Raw genomic sequence first — 17,905 nt, 5'->3', positions numbered from 1 at the left:
CCGACACGGCACCCCGACCCCGACCCGGCACCCCGACCCGACACCCCGACCCCGAGACCCCGACCCCGAAAAGGTGTTCTTTGGCCTTCCAGAAGCCGACGGGGTCATATATTTGTGAATTATTAGTTAGGTCATATATCTTTCGATTTTGTTATGAAAAACATCATATATAATTGTGTTGATCGGGTAGTTTTAAATGTGCAGTTGTTTCATCGCTGCGAGGTTTGGTGTTCGACGACCTCGCCGTGCGTTTGACGAGCTCTGCCCATTCGTTCGTGGGTGAGCACAAATGACATGTCCTCCTCCCCCATTAATTATTTGATCTATTCCGATGAAACTTGATAGCTAGATATATATGTGTCTTGAATCATCAGTATGCGTAACCAATATGTGTCTCCCGTTCGAAAGCGTCATAGTTATAAATATGCATGCATTTGCATATTTATAACCTTGATTCTTCCGAATTGTCCAACGCTATCCATGGACAGCCCGAGTATGTTTAGATTGGGTTTGTTTTCCCATATGCTTTGCTCCGGATCCGACGCATAAATTTCGTCAGTGCCTCCCCTGTTGTTCTCCGGGTACACATCCTCTCTGTTTATTGCAGAGACGTGTATCAGGAGAACAACGGGGAGGTGCTGCCGAAATTTTGCGTAGGATCCGGGGCATAGCATGGGAAAATGAACCCAATCTAAACATACTCGGGTGGGATTAGGACCTATCATTACCTATTAGAGTGTAGGTTGCATGGACGTAATAAAATTGACAAAGTAGATCAACTGATGAATACATACATGGTGAATTATATATATATATTTGTTGTGTGTCTAGTAGCTCTGAAAGTCAAGATGAGTGATCGTGCGTGGATGTACACCGGTCACACTGGTCAGAACAAATGGAGCACTGAATGGTTCACAAAAACCAAGGGGTTTGTGCGAGCCGCATTTGCAAATGGCCAGAGGAAAACTTGGTGCCCCTGTTTACGGTGCGGCAATTGGGAAAAGAGGACAGAGGCTGAAATGGGCAAACACCTGCAGAAGAGTGGTTTTACGCCCGATTATACGGTGTGGACATTTCATGGTGAGTCTGCCCAACGTGACCGAGCTGAGGTGGATCGTCGTCGCACCGACGAGCATGGTACCGGTATGGAAAACATGGTGCAAGACTTTGATGATGCTCGGGATTCGGACGAGGAGATGGAGGAATCTGCAAAGGCCTTCAATGAAATGTTGGAGTCTTCAAAACGTCCGCTCCATGAGCACACTGAGCTTTGTCAGTTGGATGCCATCTCACAAGTAATGGCTCTGAAGGCTCAGTTCAACTTGGGTAGAGAATGCTATGATGCAATGATGACAGTATTTGGACGCTTTCTACCCAAAGGCCATGTAATGCCTGCAAACCTGTACCAGTCGGACAAAATCCTCCGTGCACTGAAGATGCCCTATGATAAGATACATGCCTGTGAGAAAGGATGTGTCTTGTTTAGGCTTGACTATGCGGACTTGAACTGTTGTCCCATTTGCAAGTCTTCCAGGTATGTTGTGGTAGACAACGGTATGGGTGAGAAGACACAGACCAATATCCCCGTTAGTGTTCTTCGGTATATGCCAATCGTACCAAGACTTCAACGTCTTTTCATGGTCGAAGAGACGGCCAGACAGATGACATGGCACAAAACGGGCAAAAGAACCGAACTAGATGCAGATGGGAATCTGATGATTGTACACACATCGGATGGTGTTGCGTGGAAAAAGTTTGATGAATTACATGGTGACAAAGCGGCAGATCCGAGGCATCCTCGAGTCGGCATCAGCACGGATGGGTTCAGTGTGTTTGGTATGACGGCAGCCCAATACAATTGTTGGCCCGTATTTGTCTTTCCACTCAATCTCCCCCCCGGACAGATTATGCAAAGAAAGAACATTTTCCTGACGTTGATAATTCCAGGGCCCAACTATCCGGTGAAAAATATGAATGTGTACATGCAACCGCTTAAGGACGAATTGCAAGAAGCCTGGGGTAATGGGTTCAAGACATACGATGCCTATAGCAAACGGAACTTCATAATGCGTGTCTGGTACATGTACTCGACGCATGACTTGCCGGCGTATGCGCTATTCGTTGGCTGGTGTGTGCATGGAAGGTTCCCGTGCCCCACATGCAAGGGAGCTCTTGAGTTTCGTTGGCTTCAGGCCGGTCGCAAGTTTTCTTGCTTCGACATGCATAGAGAGTTCCTGAATCCTCGCCATAAGTTCAGGAAAGACAAGAAGAACTTCATCAGAGGTAGAGTTGTCAAAAACTCTGCACCACATGCATTGACAGGCCAACAGACCCTGGATCAGTTAAACGCTCTCGAGCCAGATCCCGAGTGTCGAGGGTACTTCAAGGGGTATAATTCTAAGCACGCCTGGACTCACAAAACATGCTTATGGGATCTGCCTTACTTCAAAGACCTCCTTTGCCCACACAACATCGACGTGATGCACACTGAGAAGAATATCGCCGAGGCACTTTTTGGTACATTGTTCGGCATAGATGGGAAGTCAAAGGATAATACTAAGGCTAGAGTCGATCTGGAGGCGCTATGTGATAGGCCGTTACAAAACATGAAAGAACCGAAAGGAAAGCAGAACTAGACGAAGCCAAAGGCATGGTTCAATCTTGGAAGGCCGGCTATGAGGGAAATTATCTTGTGGGTGAAAATGCAGTTGATGTTCCCCGATGGGTATGCAGCGAATCTACAGAGGGGAGCCAGTCTTGATAAATTGAAGATATTTGGTCTCAAGAGTCATGATTGGCACATATGGATTGAGCGGGTAATGCCGGTGATGTTGCGTGGCTTTATCCCTGAGGATGAATGGCTAGTACTGGCAGAACTCAGCTATTTCTTCCGTGTTCTTTGTGCGAAAGAACTATCGCCTAGCGTGCTAGAAGAAATGGAAGAGTTGGCGCCGGAGTTGATCTGCAAGTTAGAGAAGATCTTTCCACCGGGCTTCTTTAATCCAATGCAACATTTGATTTTGCATCCCCCGACCGAGGCAAGATTGGGGGGGCCCGTGCAAAATCGTTGGTGCTACCCAACTGAGAGGATGCAGAAGACGCTTCGACAAAAATGTAAAAATAAACGTAGAATTGAAGCATCGATGGCTGAGGCATTCATCACTGAGGAGGCGGCAAACTTCGTGACAGCACACTACGAAGCCAAAAATCGTCATTTGCATAATCCGAAGCCTCGGTACAATGCTGACGACCCTAAAAAGGGTGGATCCAACCTCAGCCTATTCAAAGGGAATCTTGCACCAGCCAGTGTTTCAAATCCAGTATCTTTGGATAACAAACAATGGCGGACCATTTCGTTGTATATCTTTAACAACCTGATAGAAGTGTGGCCGTACATCGAGTAAGTTCTCGGTACATAGTTTCGCAACTTCTATTTCCTTTGAACTGCTCTTATTCCTGGATATTTCATACAGTCGATACGTCGCCTTATTCTCGTATGGAGCGGTGATCCAAAAGGATTCTATCGAAGAGTATGAGCTTCTCGCAAAGCAAGGTGGCGGCTATCCCGGTTTCATCTCTTGGTTCAAACAAACGGTAATTTCTATTAGACTTGTAGGCTAATTTGTAGGCGGCTATCCCGGTTTCATTCGCTAATTTGTGCGTAATGCAACAATCCTTTCATATTAAACTTGTAGGCTAATTCAGAGTCTATGGACGCCGAATTGAGACAAGTCGCTAATGGTTTTGACTATAAGGTCCGTTCATTTGAAAAATACGACATCAACGGGTATCGCTTTCGTACCTATGGCAAAGAGCTATCTATGGCCGACCGAAAGTCTACAAATTGTTGTGTATCTGCTATCGGCGAAGGAGGTACCGAGTATTATGGGAGAGTTGAAGCAATTTATGAACTTCTATTCTATGGTGAAAACCCACCGAATGTCGTAGTCTTCAAATGTTATTGGTTTCAGCCGAAGGAGACTAGAAGAACTCATGAACATATAGGGCTAGTTGAAATCAACCAAAGCACCCATTTAGATGTTCCTGATGTCTATATTACGGCTCAACAGGCGACCCAAGTATTCTATCTACCGTGGGCCTGCCAAACTAATCCAAATCTGAAAGGTTGGGATGTCGTTTATGAAGTGCCGCCACGTGCTAGACTATCTCCCCCAAAGGAAGAGGATTATGAACCTCACATTAACCCAGACACATATGAAGGAGAATTCTTCCAAGAGACACGTCTTTCCAAAAAGCGTTTCAAGAACCGCTATACTTCACCCCAAAACATTGAAGTAGACAGTGACAGTGAATCCGACATCACCCCAGAGGAGGAACAAGAAGAGCCGGAACAAGAAGAGGTTACTGCTGCGGATGACCTGTCATTGCTTGACCGATTACGTCAAGGTGGCCTTGCACATGTTGATGCCACTGAACCCTATGAGCCCGTCATTGATTATAGTGATGATGATGATTATGCATTTATTGATGATACTGATCGAGATTATTAGTAGTGTCAGGTATTAAATTTTTTAATGTTGTACTTGATGATGATACACTTAAGTGATACACATATTATTATTCATGTCGGTCTTTTTTTTATGTTGTACTAATTTCGTTTACTGTTTGTCATGGCAGGTGTTGAAAGATGGTGGGCGCTGGTCGGGAGCGCGCCAAGGCCCCTTCTTCCTCGGCGCGTGGTCTGAGGTCTTCGATTCCAAACGTACCTCTTCGCCGAGCGTTGCTGGACAGTATGTCCACACAGCCGGGCCCTTCTTCGTCCACCGCGGTGCCCAGCAGGGGACGAGGTAGGAAGAGAGGAGGTGGGGCACGTGGTCGCGGGAGAGGAGGTAGGGTGACTGCTAGGGCGCCTTCCTCGTCGCCACCCCCAGCTGTTTCACCCGAGCACGTGACTGCTAGGGTGGACTCGTCCGAGGAGGAGGCTACACGGACTCCGGTCCACGAGCCTCCGGTCCACAGGTCTTGGGCCCACGAGCCTCGGGTCGACTGGCCTTCGGCCCACGAGAGTTCGGCCCACGAGACCCCGGAGGAGCACACGTCCGGATGGGGTACCTGGCCGGATCAGCCCGAGGAGCCGAGTGGCCATGCTGATGATGGCGGGGAGCCGACTGATCTTGAGGAGGAGGGTGGCACCGTCTACCAGCGTGGTGCTACACGGCTCCCGTCCGTGCCGGCGACCCGCGAGCAGAGGTGGTTGATCTTCCCTGATGGGGAGAGGTACGTAAGTGCATTTAATATTTTTGTACCTTCTGCATTCACGTTTCTTCAAATAACTAATGCGTTGGCCTTGTCATGCTGCAGGGGTTGGGACCACCATCATAGTGTCCACCGGCCCAACTCCGTCCTTGGAGTTCTTTGCCGGCAAAACTTCCCGGGGTTTGTCACGTTGCCTGGTGAGGGTCGGCTTCCAGAGCTTGGGTTGAGCTGGGAGCACTACGTGGCTGCCCCGGCCCCGCCGGATGTCATTATCGACGGTGTCGTGTGCGACACGAGGGCAGACATGGTGATCAGGACGTTCTGGGTAATTTCTCCTTTACACATTTCAAAATCTTCAACTAGCTAGTTATTAATTGTACTAATCAATATTGTCTCATTTGATTGCAGACATTCTACAGGTGTGAGGAGGGATACGAGGAGGACTGCGCAAATGTTATCCAGAACGTCTGCAAGCGCCTACTCCAGAACTTACGGCACGAGGCTCGGGTGTAGGCTGTTCGAGACTACTACGCCTTGCGTGGTATCAAGAAGACCAAGCCGGCGTGCCGCGATAAGTTCCTGAGTAAGGAGCAGTACATGAAGGTAATTCTTAAGGCCTTCTACTTAAGTTCCTTCATTTAGTAATTCTTAGCCATAGCGCTCAAGTTTCTATTTGCTAACTTAGGCGCCTCCGAGATGGTGTGTGGATCGGATGGATTGTTGGGAGGTGTTGGTCGATGAGTGGTGCTCACAAGAATGGCTAGCCCTCCACAACCAGGCCAAGGACAAACGTGCCCAAATGGAAGGTGTGCCACACCATCAAGGCAGCTCCAACTTATATCAGTTCGGGCGCAACTGGGTATGTGGTTTGCTTCATGATTCATGCAATTCATTCATCATGCTAGCTTGAGCCCTTTAATTACTAATTTTCATTGTTTCTCTCTTTCAGGCACGCCACAATAAGGCGGATAAGGTGCCAGAGGTGTACGACCTGTATGCCATGGCCCACACTGGCTCTTACAAGAAAGTCAAGGACCTCGATGATGCAAACAACTTCACCAACATCTCCTCCCACAACAAGCTCGTGAGATATAGAGATGAGGGGAAGGCGAGGAAAGGGGAGGACTTTAACCCGAGCCAGGGTCCCATTGATCCAGAGCTGGTGATGATATCTGGTGGCGGGAGGTCCCATGGCTCCATAGCCATTGGAGATGGACTTATCCGTTGTCCTAGCACTCTCCCGGAGATCAAGGCGCGCCAGTCGAGCTCCGCTCCTGAGATAAGGCCTCGTGAACGGCCAGTGCAACTCGCCATCAAGGTTAGTGATACGTACTCAGTTATCTTTCTCCATTACATTGTGTGCGCTTCCATCAATGATTACAAATGGTCATGTGAGTGGTGTTGCAGGCTGCTATACAGACTGAGAGAGATAGAACGGAGAAACTTCTGGCGGAGGCGGCGGAGAGGCAGCGGGAGATGGAGGAGAGGACGAGAAAGATGATGGAGGAGGAGAGGGCACGGAATGACATGCAGGCAAGGGCCATGTACGAGCTCCTTGTGGTAAGTTTCTTCTGCAGATTACTTGCTAGTCTTAACATTTGAGTCTCATTACTAACTAGTATGACTCTGTTCTGAAAACCAAATGTGCAGTCTGTGTGCGAGAAGTCCGGTCAGCCCGCTCCGCCGATGCCAGTGATTGCTCCTGGGAGCACGGTGAGTTTAGTTTGAATGGACATTAGTTGGTAGTCTCAACATTTGAGTGTCGTAATGCTAACGAGACATTGGAAATGATCTTTGTTGCAGCTTAACTCCAGAAACGCATCGCACGATCCTTCTCCAGGTAGCGGCACTAGCCACCCCGCTCCTACACCTCCCTGATCACGGTAAGTTTCTCTAGTGTTTTGCTTAACAAATGCATAAAGACCTAGACTTAGCTTTATTTCCTCCAATATGCTTACCATAATGACCTAGAGTTAGCTTATTTTCCTCCAAAATGACCCATTTTACCTAGGTAAGCTTATAAATGATGCAGTTCATCCAAGTTAGCTAAAAAATGACCCATTTTACCTAGATTAGCTCCTAAATGATCCATTTTACCTACGTTAGCTTTAAAATGGCCCATTTCACCTACGTTAACTCCAAAATGACCCATCTTACCTAGGTTATCTCATAAACGATCCATTTCAACTAATTTAGCTCATAAACGATCCATTTGACCTAAGTGAGCTAAAAAACGATCCATTTCACCTAAATTAGCTCTTAAATGATCCATTTCACCTAAGTTAGCTAAAAAACGATCCATTTCAACTAAGTTAGCTAAAAAACGATCCATTTGACCTAAGTGAGCTAAAAAACGATCCATTTCACCTTAGTTACCTCAAAAACGATCCATTTCAACTAAGTTAGCTCAAAAACGATCCATTTCAACTAGGTTAGCTCCAAAATGACCCATTTCACCTTACTTAGCTCAAAAACGATGCCCTTCACCTTAGTTAGCTCATAAACGACCCATTTCAACTAAGTTAGCTCATAAATGATCCATTTCAACTAAGTTAGCTCATAAACAACCCATTTCAACTTAGTTAGCTCATATATGATCCATTTCACCTAAGTTAGCTCATAAATGACATATACTTCTTGTTCTAGTCTTCTTCTTGTTCTAGTCTTCTTCTTGTTCTAGTCACCTATTTCTAACTTTCTTATTTACCATTTTGCAGATTTCATTCACTTGATGGAAGCTAGCTTGCTATGATGGAGTGCTTGCTTTTCCTTTGATGAAACTTTGCATTGTATCTAGCTTGCTATCTTCATGACACTTTGCATTGTAATATATATATGGATGGAACAATGTGTATGGATGGAACTTCCTTATGTATGAACAATGCGTATGGATGAAACTGATGTGATATGTGATATGAAACTTATGTGCTAGATATGTGTTGGATATGTGCTGGATATGAAACTTATATATGTGATATGTGCTGCAAATTGTGGGATTTAATAAAAAACAGACAATATGCAGGCTCTTTGCCGTCTGCCACCGATGGCAAAGCGCTCTTTGCCGTCTGCCGCGGACGGCAAAGAAGCCACGTGGCAGCCAACTGTGCTTCCTGGGAGCTGACCTATTTGGTCAGTTTGCCTACAGTGGCAGACGGCAAAGACTTTGCCGTCCGTGGCAGACGGCAAAGAGCCTGTACTTTGCCATCAGTGGCAGACGGCAAAGAACCTGCCATCTAGTGACGTGTAGATGACATCATAAGGCGGACGGCAAAGACCAAAGGCTCTTTGCCGTCTGCGGCGGACGGCAAAGGTCTGCCGTTAGCCACTTAACGGACTGACAGCGCAATTTTTGCCGTCCGCCCTCTTTGCCGTCCGCCGCAGACGGCAAAGAGACTTTGCCGTCTGCCGCCAGGAAGCAGACGGCAAAGCAGCTGTTTACCGTAGCCTTCTTTGCCGGAGCCTTTTGCCGTCCGCGGCTGACGGCAAAGGTCTTTGTCGTCCGCCTTTCGAGCCTTTGCCGTCCGCCATGGCAGACGGCAAAGTAGCTGTTTCCTGTAGTGTCTATTAAAAGGAGGCCTTAATATCCCTTAGTTTCCGCTAGGACCCCTCTGCCACGGGAGGGTAGGACAAAAGATGTCATGCAAGTTCTTTTCCATAAGCACGTATGACTATATTCGGAATACATGCCTACATTACATTGATGAATTGGAGCTAGTTCTGTGTCACCCTATGTTATGACTGTTACATGATGAACCACATCCGGCATAATTCTCCATCACCGATCCAATGCCTACGAGCTTTTCACATATTGTTCTCCGCTTATTTACTTTTTCGTTGCTACTGTTACAATCACTACAAAACCTAAAAATATTACTTTTGCTACTGTTACCGTTACTATCATACTACTTTGCTACTAAATAGTTTGCTGCAGATATTAAGTTATCAAGGTGTGGCTGAATTGACAACTCAGTTGCTAATACTTGAAAATATTCTTTGGCTCCCCTTATGTCGAATCAATAAATTTGGGTTGAATACTCTACCCTCGAAAACTGTTGCGATCCCCTATACTTGTGGGTTATCAGCTACCGCTTAGTGATAAAGTAAAAACAATTACAGGGCGATTGCATTGCATACAATAAAGCGACAACCATATGGCTCATGCCAGTTGCCGATAACTCCGTTACAAAACATGATAATCTCATACAATAAAATTTAGCATCATGTCTTGACCATATCACATCACAACATGCCCTGCAAAAACAAGTTAGACGTCCTCTACTTTGTTGTTGCAATTTTACGTGGCTGCTACGGGCTGAGCAAGAACCGTTCTTACCTACGCATCAAAACCACAACGATTTTTTGTCCAGTATGTGATGTTTTAACCTTCAACAAGGACCGGGAGTAGCCACACTCGATTCAACTAAAGTTGGAGAAACTGACACCCGCCAGCCACCTGTGTGCGAAGCACGTCGGTAGAACCAGTCTCGTGTAAGCGTACGCGTAATGTCGGTCCGGGCCGCTTCATCCAACAATACCGCCGAATCAAAGTATGACATGCTGGTAAGTGATACTTCTCCAACGTATCTATAATTTTTGATTGTTCCATGCTATTATATTATCCATCTAGGATGTTTTATATGCATTTATATGCTATTTTATATGATTTTTGGGACTAACCTATTAACCTAGAGCCCAGTGTCAGTTTCTGTTTTTTCCTTGTTTTTGAGTTTTACAGAAAAGGAATACCAAACGGAGTCCAATTGACCTGAAATTTCATGGAGATTTTTTTGGACCAGAAGAAGCCCACGGAGTATCGGAGATGGAGCAGAAGAGTCCCGAGGCACCCACGAGGGTGGGGGGCGCGCCGTACCCCCCGGGCGCGCCCCCTACCTCGTGGCCGCCTCAGAGACCCGCCTGACTTGTTTCTGATGCCAACACCTCTTATATATACCCAAACTTCCAGAACATAACCTAGATCGGGAGTTCCGCCGCCGCAAGCCTCTGTAGCCACCGCAAACCAATCTAGATTCGTTCCCGCACCCTGCCGGAGGGGGAATCCCTCACTGGTGGCCATTTTCATCATCCTGGCGCTCTCCATGACGAGGAGGGAGTAGTTCACCCTCGGGGCTGAGGGTATATACCAGTAGCTATGTGTTTGATCTCTCTCTCTCTCTCTCTCTCGTGTTCTTGATTCGACACGATCTTGATGTATCGCGAGCTTTGCTATTATAGTTGGATCTTATGATGTTTCTCCCCCTCTACTCTCTTGTAATGGATTGAGTTTTCCCTTTGAAGTTATCTTATCGGATTGAGTCTTTAAGGATTTGAGAACACTTGATGTATGTCTTGCATGTGCTTATCTATGGTGAGAATGGGATATTCACGTGATCTACTTGATGTATGTTTTGGTGATCAACTTGCGGGTTCGGTGACCTTGTGAACTTATGCATAGGGGTTGGCACACGTTTTCGTGTTGACTCTCCGGTACAAACTTTGTGGCACTCTTTGAAGTTCTTTGTGTTGGTTGAATAGATGAATCTGAGATTGTGTGATGCATATCGTATAATCATACCCACGGATACTTGAGGTGATGATACGTCTCCAACGTATCTATAATTTTTGATTGTTCCATGCTATATTTTATTCTGTTTTGGACATTATTGGGCTTTATTATACACTTTTATATTATTTTTGGGACTAACCTATTAACCGGAGGCCCAGCCCAGAATTACTGTTTTTGCCTATTTCAGAGTTTCGCAGAAAAAGAATATCAAACGGAGCCAAAAACCTAATTCCACCGCCGTTACCTTCTGTACTTGTGAGATCCCATCTTGGGGCCTGTTCCGGAGCTCCGCCGGAGGGGGCATCGATCACGGAGGGCTTCTACATCAACACCATAGCCTCTCCGATGATGTGTGAGTTGTTTACCTCAGACCTTCGGGTCCATAGTTATTAGCTAGATGGCTTCTTTTCTCTCTTTTTGGATCTCAATACAATGTTCTCCCCCTCTCTTGTGGAGATCTATTCGATGTAATCTTCTTTTGCGGTGTGTTTGTTGAGACCGATGAATTGTGAGTTTATGATCAAGATTATCTATGAACAATATTTGAATCTTCTGAATTATTTTATGTATGATTGGTTATCTTTGCAAGTCTCTTCGAATTATCAGTTTGGTTTGGCCTACTAGATTGATCTTTCTTGCAATGGGAGAAGTGCTTAGCTTTGGGTTCAATCTTGCGGTGTCCTTTCCCAGTGACAGTAGGGGCAACAAGGCACGTATTGTATTGTTTCCATTGAGGATAACAAGATGGGGTTTATATCATATTGCATGAGTTTATCCCTCTACATCATGTCATCTTGCTTAAAGCGTTACTCTGTTCTTATGAACTTAATACTCTAGATGCATGCCGGATAGCGGTCGATGTGTGGAGTAATAGTAGTAGATGTAGGCAGGAGTCGGTCTACTTGTCTCCGACGTGATGCCTATATACATGATCATACCTAGATATTCTCATAACTATGCTCAATTCTGTCAATTGCTCAACAGTAATTTGTTCACCCACCGTAAATACTTATGCTCTTGAGAGAAGCCACTAGTGAAACCTATGGCCCCCGGGTCTATTTTCCATCATATTAATCTCCCGTCAACAAGTTATTTCTAGCATTGTTTTTATTTTACTTTCTTTACTTTGCATCTTTATCATAAAAATACCAAAAATATTATCTTATCATATCTATCAGATCTCATTCTCGTAAGTGACTTTGTAGGGATTGACAACCCCTTATCGCGTTGGTTGCGAGGATTTATTTGTTTGTGAAGGTGCGAGGGTCTCGTGCGTGGCCTCCTACTGGATTGATACCTTGGTTCTCAAAAACTGAGGGAAATACTTACGCTACTTTGTGATAACCCACAAGTATAGGGGATCAATTGTAGCCTCTTTCGATAAGTAAGAGTGTCGAACCCAACGAGGAGCTAAAGGTAGAACAAATATTCCCAAAAGTTCTATCGACCACCGATACAACTCTACGCACGCTTGACGTTCGCTTTACCTAGAACAAGTATGAAACTAGAAGTACTTTGTAGGTGTTTTTGGATAGATTTGTAAGATAATAAAGAGCGAGTAAATAAAAGCTAGGGTCTATTTAGATAAAGACACTACTAAAGTAAATATAGCGTGTGTGGAAAAGTGGTGGTAGGAGTTGCGAAATTGTCCCTAAGCAATTGACTACTTTACTAGACCGATAGCAAGTATCATGTGGGAGAGGCCACTGCTAGCATGTCATCCCTTACTTGGAATTCTATGCACTTATGATTGGAACTATTAGCAAGCATCCGCAACTACTAACGTTCATTAAGGTAAAACCCAACCATAGCATTAAGATATATTGGTCCCCCTTCAATCCCGTATGCATCAATTTCTATGCTAGGCTGAAGCTTCTGTCACCCTTGCCCTCCAATACATAGTCCTATCAACATACAACTAACCCTATGGTGTGATCCACGCGCGCGCTCATATGATGGACACCAAAGGACAGCAACATAACCACAAGCAAATTAAATCAATCATAGCAATTCATCAACCACCGATAGGACAACGAAAATCTACTCAGACATCATAGGATGGCAACACATCATTGGATAATAATATGAAGCATAAAGCACCATGTTAAAGTGGAGGATACAACGGGTTGCAGGAGAGTGGACCGCTATATATAGAAGGGGGAAGGTGATGGAGATGTTGGTGAAGATGGTGGAGGTGTTGGTGAAGATTGCGGTGATGATGATGGCCCCCAGCGGCGTTCCGGCGCCACCGGAAGCGAGGGGGAGAGAGCCCCCTCCTCCTTCTTCTTCCTTGACCTTCTCCCCAGATGGGAGAAGGGTTTCCCCTCTGGTCCATGGTCTCCATGGCGTGGGAGGGGCGAGAGCCCCTCCGAGATTGGATCTGTCTCTCTGTCTCTCTCTATTTCTGCGCTCTAATCTGCTGCCCTTTCACCGTTTCTTTTATATCCGGAGATCCGTAACTCCGATTGGATTGAATCTTTCGCCCAGATTTTTCTCATAAAATTAGCTTTCTTGCGGAAAAAGAAGAGCATCAACCGCCTTACGGGGTGCCCACGAGGGTCCAGGGCGCGCCCCCTGCCTCGTGGCCCCCTCGGGCACCGTCTCGCGTTGATTTTACTTCCCAATCATAAATATTCCAAAATAATTCTCCGTCCATTTTTATCCCGTTTGGACTCCGTTTGATATTGGGTTTCTGCGAAACATAAACATGCAACAAACAAGAACTGGCACTGGATCAATATGTTAGTCCCAAAAATAGTATAAAAAGTTGCCAAAAGTATATGAAAGTTGTAGAATATTGGCATGGAACAATAAAAAATTATAGATACGACGGAGACGTATCAGCATCCCCAAGCTTAATTCCTGCTCGTCCTCGAGTAGGTAAATGATAAAAAAGATAATTTTTGATGTGGAATGCTACCTAGCATAATCTTGATCATGTATCTAATCATGGCATGAATATTAAGATACGAGTGATTCAAAGCAATAGTCTATCATTTGACATAAAAACAATATTACTTCAAGCCTACTAATAAAGCAATTATGTCTTTTCAAAATAACATGGCCAAAGAAAGTTATCCCTACAAAATCATATAGTCTGGCTATGCTCCATCTTCACCACACAAAATATTCACATCATGCACAACCCCGATGACAAGCCAAGCAATTGTTTCATACTTTTGACGTTCTCAAACCTTTTCAACTTTCACGCAATACATGAGCGTGAGCCATGGACATAGCACTATAGGTGGAATAGAATAAAATGATGGGGGTTATGTGGAGAAGACAAAAAGGGAGAAAGTCTCACATCGACGCGGCTAATCAATGGGCTATGGAGATGCCCATCAATTGATGTCAATGCGAGGAGTAGGGATTGCCATGCAATAGATGCACTAGAGCTATAAGTGTATGAAAGCTCAAACTGAAACTAAGTGGGTGTGCATCCAACTTGCTTGCTCATGAAGACCTAGGGCATTTGAGGATGCCCGTCGTTGGAATATACAAGCCAAGTTCTATAATGAAAATTCCCACTAGTATATGAAAGTGATAACTCAAGAGACTCTCTATATGAAGAACATGGTGCTACTTTGAAGCACAAGTGTGGTAAAAGGATAGTAACATTGCCCCTTCTCTCTTTCTCTCTCATTTTTTTCTTTTTTTCGTTTTTTTGGGCCTTCTCTTTTTTTGGCCTTTCTCTTTTTTTCGTCCGGAGTCTCATCCCGACTTGTGGGGGAATCATAGTCTCCATCATCCTTTCCTCACTGGGGCAATGCTCTAATGATGATCATCAGACTTTTATTTACTTACAACTCAATATTACAACTCGATACTAGAACAAAGATATGACTCTATATGAATGCCTCCGGCGGTGTACCGGGATGTGCAATGATCTAGTGTAGCAATGACATAAAAAAAGGACAAGCCATGAAAACATCATGCTAGCTATCTTACGATCATGCAAAACAATATGACAATAAATGCTCAAGTCATGTATATGATGATGATGGAAGTTGCATGGCAATATATCTCGGAATGGTTATGGAAATGCCATGATAGGTAGGTATGGTGGCTGTTTTGAGGAAGATATAATGAGGCTTATGTGTGATAGAGCGTATCGTATCACGGGGTTTGGATGCACCGGCGAAGTTTGCACCAACTCTCGAGGTGAGAAAGGGCAATGCACGGTACCGAAGAGGCTAGAATTAATGGAAGGGTGAGAGTGCGTATAATCCATGGACTCAACATTAGTCATAAAGAACTCACATACTTAATGCAAAAATCTATTAGTCATCAAAACAAAGTACTATGCGCATGCTCCTAGGGGGATAGATTGGTAGGAAAAGACCATCGCTCGTCCCCGACCGCCACTCATAAGGAAGACAATCAATAAATACCTCATGCTCCAACTTCGTTACATAACGGTTCACCATACGGGCATGCTACAGGAATCACAAACCTCAACGCAAGTATTTCTACAATCCACAACTACCCACTAAAATGACTCTAATATCACCATCTTTATATCGCAGAACTATTGCAAGGAATCAAACATATCATATTCGGTGATCTACAAGTTTTATGTAGGATTTTATGACTAACCATGTGAATGACCAATTCCTGTCGTTTCTCTAAATAGATATAAGTGAAGCAAGAGAGTTTAATTCTTTCTACAAAAGATATGCCCACGCTCTAACAAATATAAGTGAAGCAAAAGAGCATTCTACAAATGGCGGTTTTCTATGTGAAGAGAAACAGGCAATCCAAACTTCAAATGATATAAGTGAAGCACATGAAGCATTCTATAAAGCCATACTCAAAAGATATAAGTGAAGTGCAATGAGCATTCTATAAATAAACCAAGGACTATCTCATACCAGCATGGTGCATAAAAGAAAAATGAAAAATAAATGCAAAAGACGCTCCAAGATTTGCACATATCACATGAACGAAACGAATCCGAAAACATACCGATACTTGTTGAAGAAAGAGGGGATGCCTTCCGGGGCATCCCCAAGCTTAGACGCTTGAGTATCCTTGAATATTTACTTGGGGTGCCTTGGGCATCCCCAAGCTTGAGCTCTTGCCTCTCTTCCTTCTTCTCACATCGAGACCTTCTCGATCATCGAACACTTCATGCACACAAAACTTCAACAGAAAACTCGGTAAGATCCGTTAGTATAATAAAGCAAATCACTACTCTAAGTACTGTTGCAAACCAATTCATATTTTGTTTTTGCATTGTGTCTACTGTAATATAGATTTTCCATGTCTTAATCCACTGATATAAGTTGATAGTTTCAATCAAAACAAGCAAACTATGCATCAAAAAACAGAATCTGTCCAAAACAGAACAGTCTGTAATAATCTGAACATTCACCATACTTATGATACTTGAAAAATTCCGCCAAAATTAGGAAAAATAAAAAATTTGTATAGAAAGACAGTGCATAAATAATCAGAACCATTTGATGTTCCAGTAAAAAATGAAAAATCGCGCACTACAGCCAAAGTTTCTGTCCTGCACCGTACAAAGCAACAAGCATTGTAAACATCCTAAAGGCAAACCTTGACACATTATTTTTGTTCTTAAACTTTATAAAAGCACACAACAGAAATAAATGACTCTCTAAAACTTCCGGGTTGTCTCCCTGGCAGCGCTTTCTTTAAAGCCATTAAGCTAGGCATATAGTGCTCAAGTAATGGATCCACCCGGATCCCAAGGTATATCAAAGCCAATTTTAATTAACAATGATTTGTGATTTAGTAGTGAGCACAAAGTAACATATATCATGCAACAACGAAGTCTAACTCTCTTCCTATGCATCGGCATGTCATAAAAGAACAATTCATGCACACGAAGTAAAGGCCAATGCATAGTATAAACAGTTTCTTGCAATTTTATCATGTTGGAAACATAGAGAGGTGGAGATATAGTTCCTCTCTCATAATAATTGCAAGTAGGAGCAGCAAGCACATGCATATTGTATTCATCAAAATCATCATGTGCAACGGTAAAAGGCAACCCATCAATATAATCCTTAATAAGAGCAAACTTCTCCGATATAGTGTAGTTTGGAGAATTCAAAAAGATAATAGGACTATCATGCGTGGGTGCAATAGCAACAATTTCATGTTTAACATAAGGAACTATAGCAAGTTCATCTCCATAAGCATAATTCATATTGGCATCTTGGCCACAAGCATAGCAAGCATCATCAAAAAGGGATATTTCAAGAGAATCAACGGGATCATAACAATCATCATAGCAGTCATCCTTCGGTAAGCACGAAGGGAAATTAAACAACGTATGAGTTGAAGATTTACTCTCATTAGAAGGTGGGCATGGGTAGCTAATCCGCTCTTCCTCCTTTTGTTCTTCGCTCTCCTCCTCATCTTTTTCATCCAATGAGCTCACAGTTTCATCAATCTCTTCTTCCATAGACTCCTGCAAAATATTAGTCTCTTCTTGGACAGCGGAGTAGTCCTCAATATATGGTTAAACATAGGCATTAGAAGCATAATTATCATAGCAATATTTAAGTATGGCAAAATTTTCAGATTTGTAAAGAGTAGCACCATACTTTTCAATCAAAGAAGCAATTTCGTAAGCACCCTTAAAAGCAACAAATTCTTCAATTTGTTGAACATCATAGTAATTATAAACACCCTTAGCATACGAAGATACGATTCCATTGTCACTAAACTCACATCGGTAGGGAAGGTGTTTCTTAGGGTTTTCAGAACAACAAGTAAAATCATATATTTCACATAAATTCCAAGCATAACATTGCAAACGATGAATTTGACCCAATAGAATTTTCCCCTTTTCAGATATTCGGTGTCGCACATAACAAGCATGCTCATCTAAAGATTTGCCCTCAACTAAGCTAGTTGGGGTTTCAGCACGAGCACATAGGGATCGAAGATGATCCAAGTAATAAGCTTCAGGAGTGTGATAGATTTTGAGTGGTTCTTCAACCATTGGTTCAGTAGGTACAACTAATTTTTTGGTATTTTGCGTTTCCTACCCATAACTAAAGATAGAAAACAACCAAGAACAGCAAATAAAAATTACTTAGTGATAAAGCAAACAAGCACACACACGAGAATATTCACCCCACGCTA

Source organism: Aegilops tauschii, chromosome 6 (genome assembly GCF_002575655.3).
Source record: "Aegilops tauschii subsp. strangulata cultivar AL8/78 chromosome 6, Aet v6.0, whole genome shotgun sequence".
Taxonomy (NCBI): Eukaryota; Viridiplantae; Streptophyta; class Magnoliopsida; order Poales; family Poaceae; genus Aegilops; species Aegilops tauschii.
This window is presented reverse-complemented; position numbering follows the sequence as displayed.